Source organism: Aquarana catesbeiana, linkage group LG10, assembly GCF_042186555.1.
Source record: "Aquarana catesbeiana isolate 2022-GZ linkage group LG10, ASM4218655v1, whole genome shotgun sequence".
In the NCBI taxonomy this organism is placed as follows: Eukaryota; Metazoa; Chordata; class Amphibia; order Anura; family Ranidae; genus Aquarana; species Aquarana catesbeiana.
Window position 1 is genome coordinate 24,029,369 of NC_133333.1, and position 7,862 is coordinate 24,037,230.

A 7,862-nucleotide genomic window follows, 5' to 3' on the forward strand; every position below is an offset into this window, starting at 1 on the left:
ATCAATATACGCTTATTGGGATTTTTTTTACCAAAAATATGTAGCAGAATACATATTGGCCTAAATTGATGAATACATTCGATTTTTTTTTATTGGTTATGTTTTATAGCAGAAAGTAAACAATATTTTTTTTTTTTTTCAAAATTGTCCCTCTTTTTTTGTATATAGCGCAAAAAATAAAAACCGCAGAGGCGATCAAATAGCACCAAAAGAAACCACTTCCGGAACGCCCACCGTCGTTATACGTCGGTACTTTGAAGAGGTGTATCGTTGTTATGGCAGCAGCTAGCGGCCATAACCCCAGTATCCTCTTCTTCAGCGGGCAGTTCGCTTCAAGGTAAAAGTGGTCTCTGCAGCGGATTCACCGCAAGATCACTTTTTCGGGGAGGGAAGAGGGTGCCCCCCTCCCACCGCGTGCGGTGCCCTCCGTCGCTTACTGGAGCCGTTGGCAGTGGTGGAGGCAATCGGATCCTTTCCCTACCCTAAAATGGAGACGAGTGAGGGGAAGATGGCCCCCACCCATCTCCATATCATTGCAGGGCGGAAGCAACGTCAAAACGTCACTTCCGCCCATAGCTCTTAAAGGGCCATGAAGTAGTTACACAAAATAGGCCAGAAAAAGCCTGGTCGGCAAGTGGTTAACAAATGAATATGAAATTAAAAAAAAAAATTCTGTCGTTCATTTCATTTCTGGGGGCGTTCAGTACGCCAACATGTACAGAATGCCTTCAGGTTGCCATGCTGCATTACATTTTTTTGAGTTTTAAAAAATGATAAAGGCTGCTGAACTAAGTGGGAAATGTCATGTTCAATACTATTCAATTTAAAAAATGGCATGTATAGCAAGGTCATAATAGTTATTTTAACAATAGTGGAGTGTTCCTTTAAGCATAAATATTATTTTTCCACAGTGGCCACCAGAGGGAGATAACTGAACACTTGTTATTCTGCTGTATAAACTAGGAAAAAGAATCATCGCAGTACAATTTATACGGAACGCGGAAGACACTTTTAGATGTAGTGTGCACAGTTTTATCTACAGACTCTATCAGAGTTATTGAATGCAATGAGCCATAGCAAGCAATCACACATATATTTTAATTTGAGCTTGGCCAAACCTCACTCTTCTGACTCATGTGACTTGCTAATTATTGTACCTTCATTAAATGTAACCACATTGCTACACTTAGAGGCGCCTCTCTTCTCTTTTATACTCAGTTGTGACATGACACTACTTGTATATCAAGACATCGCTTGTATATCAAGTGAAAAATTATTTAAAACTTTTGCTTGTCTTGCAAAACGCTCTTAAACCAAGTTACTCCCAAACCAAGGTTTTACTGTATAAAGGAATAGTAGTGGTAAAAAAAAAGCCCTTGTGGATACAACTAACCTTTTTCTTTGGTTAATTCTCCTTTAAGGGGGTGTGGCAGGGGGCGTGTCCTATGCCTAAATACGTTTGCTAGTAGGTGTCCCTCATTCCCATCTCAAAATGTTGGGAGGTATTTGCTATGGATAACAGCACAAATTTTGTGATTGCAAGACTCTTATCCTGGCTATTATTGCCTGCCACAGAGGACCCTCACTCTGTAAATAAAATCAGATTATCCTCAGGAAATCCAGGACAGTAGAAACAACCACACAGGTGTAGCGCCAATCCCACGAAGGCCACATGAAGATGACTGACCCCAAAGGTTGCCCTGACCTTGCAAGCCTCCCGACACCTCTGACACCCTGGGTTCAAACATATTTCAATGAAAATGCAATTATACAGACTGATGCCACGGGCCTGGAACCTTTGTGACCAACTATCAAACAATAAATTACCAGAAATGGAACACTTCATTTCTGAAGTGAGTTCCCCTTTAAATGTGTGCAAATATTAGGCACAAAGTCCTTTAAATGGAGGGGGCTGGTGAGGAAGTCCTGAGGATGTAGATGTTCAATGTCTTCAGCTAGCCTAACAAGGGCCCAGAGGGAATCTCCGTGTAATGGTATCCAATACTGCAAATAGCAGGTGCAAAGTGTCTCCTTGTTACAACTTTAATGCAAAGAAGTAGGATAAGGTGTCTGCATGCAGTGTCTCTTAGGGTGTATAGAGGGTGGACTTTTGCCCGCTCACCAATCCTGGCTCAAGGAAATGGGAAGTCCCGTAATAAGCCCCTGTAAAATCTGTCAGAAAGGAAAGGTCGAAATTGGTAATGATTAAGCACATTTGTACTCTGTGAAACGCGTCTAATGCCGCGTACACACAGTCGGACTTTTCGTCTACAAAAGTCCGACGGACCAAAGCCAGCTGACAATCCGATCGTGTGTGGGCTTCCCCGGACTTTCAGCGGACTTTTCCAGCCGCAAATCTGACGGACTTTAGATTTGAAACATGCTTCAAATCTTTACGTCGTAACTCCGCCGGACCCAGAAATCCGCTCGTCTGTATGCTAGTCCGACGGACAAAAACCCACGCTAGGGCAGCTATTGGCTACTGGCTATCAACTTCCTTATTCTAGTCCGGTGTACATCATCACGTACGAATCTGTCGGACTTTTGTGTGATCGTATGTAGGCAAGTCCGTTCGTTAGAAAGTCTGCCGTAAGTCTGCCGCAAGTCCGCCAAAAGTCCGTTCAAAGTCTGTTGGACGGGCTGTCGGACTTTTGTAGCCCAAAAGTCCGACCGTGTGTACGCAGCATTAGAGATTATGTGTTGGTGTCCCTGTGGTGACTCAATAAACAGCATTTGGAACCACCCGATGTGTAGCCATCTCTTTTCATTTTGATTATCAAGGAAGGCAGGCCGGGGCTGGCAGTCGTTTGGAGGTTCCACCAGGCATACTTATTTCACCTGGAGCAGCGAGTTCTTTTTCACTTTCACAAGGGAAAGGTGCCTGACTACACACCTTGTGACACTGGGATTCAGCAGGATCAGTGCCTAGGATGATGGGAGTGTCCCCAGTGTAAGCGTGACTCTGTGGACTACATGTCCCAAGATTCTTTGCTCTTCTGTCCCCTTCCTTGCAGGACAAACGTGTCCACAGTGAATACAAAGCAAACAAATTGGATCACAAAAAAACTATGGGGACCTTCATTTGTGGTAACTGTGGCTACTGCCACTATATGGACACAAGAAAAAATTTTAATTTACCAAATGGAGAAACATTTAAACCCAAGTATTTTGTAAACTGCCGCACTGTAGGCATGGTTTACTTGCTATTGTGCGAATGTGAATGCTACTATGTGGGAAAAATTGAATTGAATTATGGTGAAGAATATACAGACATATAGTCAGTATAAACAAAAAAGATCCCATTCTACCCCTTGGGAGACATAGCCGCACGGTGCATGGAGACAGCACTCCTAAAGTGCGGTTCCTTGCACTGGACCACATTGTCGACAACCCAAGGGGCGGCGACTCCAACAAACTACTCCTACAGAGTGAATTGAGGTGGATTTTCCGCAGAGCATGAGAAGGGGTTAACACTAGGGGGCGATCAAGGGGTTAGGTGTTCCCTAGGGAGATGTTTCTAACTGTGAGGGAATAGGACTGACAGGAAGTAGAGAGAGATTGCGTTCCTGAATACTAGGTACAGCAGATCTCTCTCTACTCCCCTGACAGAACGGGGATCTGTCTATTTACACTGACCTATCCCCGTACTGTCTCTGTGAGGAGAGATCGATCGTGGGTGGTCGGCGGACATTGCGACCACTGACCACGCGCATCTGCTCTGGCCCCTTCAGCTCTTAAAGTGGCCGATGTACACATGGCGATTCGCCCAGGAGAGCCAACCTGCCGCAGTATAATGACGGCGGCTGGTCGGCAAGCAGTTAAAGAAACCTTTGTCCTGGTAAGAGGACTACAACCTTCTCCAGGAATGAAAGCCTCTTTGTTATGATGATGATGAAAGCTTTATTTAAAAAATGCAAAAGAACAATAAAATGAGGTCATTTTCTCTTCTTGAAATTGAATGCATAGGTTTATGGTCAAGTAGATTAGCATAGGTAATGAGGTCTGTTCCACATGGGTGGACACATTATTATTATTATTATACAGGATTTATATAGCGTCGACAGTTTACGGAGCGCTTTACAACATTAGGGCAGACAGTACAAGTACAATACAATTCAATACAGGAGGAATCAGAGGGCCCTGCTCGTTAGAGCTTACAATCTAGGAGGGAGGGTCAAGTGATACAAAAGGGTAATAGCTGTGGGGGATGAGCTAATGGAGAAAATAGTGCAGTTGTTAGATGGAGGCAGGATAGGCTTCTCTGAAGAGGAAAGTTTTCAGGGATCGCCTAAAAGTGGATAAAGTTGAAGACAGTCTGACAGATTGGGGTAGGGAATTCCAGAGGATGGGCGAGGCTCGGGAGAAGTCCTGGAGGCGGATATGGGAGGAGGTGATGAGGGAGCTAGAGAGCAGGAGGTCTTGGGAGGAACGGAGATGGCGATTAGGTTGGTATTTTGAGACTAGGTTAGTGATGTAGCTGGGGGCAGAGTTGTGGATGGCTTTGTAACTTATTGTTAGTATTTTGAATTTAATTCGTTGGGCGAGTGGTAGCCAATGGAGGGATTGGCAGAGAGGGGTATAGCAGACACTGAGCGGTTTGTAAGGTGGATGAGTCTGGCAGCAGCATTCATGATGGACTGAAGGGGGGATAGTCTGTTTAAAGGTAAGCCAATGAGGAGTGAGTTGCAGTAGTCAAGGCGAGAGATAACCAGGGAGTGAATCAGGAGCTTTGTGGTTTCATTGGTTAGAAAGGGACGAAGTTTAGAGATGTTGCGGAGGTTGAGGCGGCAAGCTTTAGAAAGTGATTGGATGTGGGGCTGAAAGGAGAGTTCAGAATCCATTATATATGAAATGACCAATCAGGGGTATACTGTATCTTCAGTCTTGAGGCTAAACAGTTAATCATATTTTTTTAAGGATTCTAGCATGAAGTGACACTTTTTTTTGTGGTCTTGACTAATTTCTAAAGAAGTCTGTCGGTTTATAAGAAACAGGAAAACTTACAGTCAGACACGTTCACAAATTTGAAAAGAGGAAGTAAAACTTTATACATCCCATAACAAAATGGGGGCAAATGCCTTGCAAATCTACAAATCCAATACATCCCTTGCCACGGGGTTCCTCCAGAGGGTTCTCTAAGTTCCCGGAGCAATGAGCAATTTCTGCCTGTTGTATATGTAACCACTGATACCAATCATCTTTTAGCTACCTGTAAGGGGAGCATTCTGACAACGAATGTTATGCCGCGTACACACGGTCGGACTTTTCGTCTACAAAAGTCCAACGGACGCTGACGGACTAAAGCTGGCTGGTAATCCGATCGTGTGTGGGCTTCTCCGGACTTTCAACTGACTTTTTTAGCCTCAAATCCGACGGACTTTAGATTTGAAACATGCTTCAAATCTTTACGTCGTAACTACGACGGACCCCGAAATCCGCTCGTCTGTGTGCTAGTCCGACGGACAAAAACCCACGCTAGGGCAGCTATTGGCTACTGGCTATGAACTTCCTTATTTTAGTCCGTTGTACGTCATCACGTACGAATCCGTCGGACTTTTGTGTGGTCGTGTGTAGGCAAGTCCGTTTGTTAGAAAGTCTGCCGCAAGTCCGCCGAAAGTCCGCCGGAAGTCTGTCAGACAGGCTGTCGGACTTTTGTAGCTGAAAAGTCCGACCGTGTGTACGCGGCATAAGGGGTATTCTTCTGGCAATTAGCCGACAGCTGAGAGGAGGAAGGGCTGAGCCCAGCCCTGACACATAGGTAATGAGGTCTGTTCCACATGGGTGGACACATTATATATGAAATGACCAATCAGGGGTATACTGTATCTTCAGTCTTGAGGCTAAACAGTTAATCATATTTGTTTATGAATTTTAACATAAGGTGACACGTTTTTTGTGGTTTTTACTAATTTCTAAAGAAGTCTGTCGGCTTTATATGAAACAGGCAAACTTACAGTCATACACATTCACAAATTTGAAAAGAGGAAGTAAAGCTTTATATATATATATATATATATATATATATATATATATATATATATATATATATATATATATTATAAAATATTTCATACTAAATGACAGACACATGCCCATAACAAAATGGGCCTATAAAGGTTTATAGAAATGTGTTGTAACAATATAAATATATAATAGACGCAGACTAACAAATATCCATTTGTCGTAAATATCATTTATTAAGAAAAATTACGGAAAGAGAGGAAAATTCAATAGCACCACATCCCAGAAATTCACTTTAAATGTAAGAGAGGGACATTGAGGCCAATATATGGTCCTCAGGGACTTTTAACGGTGCTTGAGTCAGGTAATGTGTCCAACATATCATAAAATCATATTTTATTAAACAATCTTATAAAAGGAAACAGACATAATCAAGGACAATATACAATATAAAAGAGGAAGGGGGATGGGGGAAAAAAGATAACCCTTTGATTTACAAATTAATACCACTTTCTCAACATGTTTCGCTTGCATAAGCTTCTTCAGGAGATATATTTGTGATATTAAGGTCAACTGTAGAAAGAAGTCTACAAATCACATGGACATTGTGTAATGGCAGAATGCTTCCTCCTTGATTCTCACCTCATTAGGGAGGCATGCAGAGAGAGATAAAAATCTTTGAATATAAGCTCTTCTCAATAGAATCAATCAATTTACAATCATTTATTAAGGCTTAGGTACGCTGTCATCATAATGTAGAGCAGCCTTTGTCAACTTTTTTAACATGGAGGAACCCTTGAAATTACTTTCAGGTCTGAGGAACCCAATGCCGATAGTTTCTATATCTGAAGCTTACAGTACATTAACCTGGTGGTCGGTGGGAAGAATGCTCCTTACAAATCCACAAATCCAATACATCCCTTGCCATGGGGTTCATCCAGAGGGTTTTCAGAGCTCCTGGAGCAATGAGCAATTGTATGCAATGAGCAATTGCCTGTTGTATGTTTAACCACTGATACCAATCATCTTTTAGCTACCTGTAAGGGGAACATTCTGACAATCAATGTATGGGGCATTCTTCCCACTGACCACCAATGTAAGGGGCATTCTTCCCACTGACCACCAACCTGAGGACTATTATTCCCACTGGCCACCAACCTGAGGAGTATTATTCCAACTGACCACCAATGTAAGGGGCATTCTTCCCACTGACCAGCAATGTAAGGAGCATTCTTCCCACCGACCACCAGGTTAATGTACTGTAAGCTTTAGATATAGAAACTATTGGCATTGGGTTCCTCAGACCTGAAAGTCATTTCAAGGGTTCCTCTATGTTAAAAAGGTTGGCAAAGGCTGCTGTACATTATGATGACAGCGTACCTAAGCCTTAATAAATGATATTTACGACAAATGGATATTTGTTAGTCTCCGTCTATTATATATTTATATTGTTAAAACACGTTTCTATAAACCTTTATAGGGCCATATGTCTCTACCCTTGAATAAATTTGTTTATTGTATAATAGCACAGAGTGATACTGTGGATACAGGTAAGGTGGAAGAGTGCCACGTCCTATGAATTGATATATAGAAAGGGGGGAAGGAGGGACTTTAGGTACGTGCATACAAATAGCACTCGTCCTCATTGCGTTCCATCAGTCTATATCACAGACGGTTGCTGGACTATCTAAGGTTGCTGGTTCTAGGGGGTCCTATCTATTAAAGCGGAGTTCCACCCAAATTTTGAACAATATCTGTATGCATTCTCTTCCTTGCCTAGATGCTGACATGCCGTTTAAAAAAATTTAAATCGCCGTAATTACCTTTTATTTTTCTATTCTTCTTTGCACTTCCTGGTTCTCCTCCCGTGGGAGTAGGCGTGTTTCTAGCCTCTCCCAGAC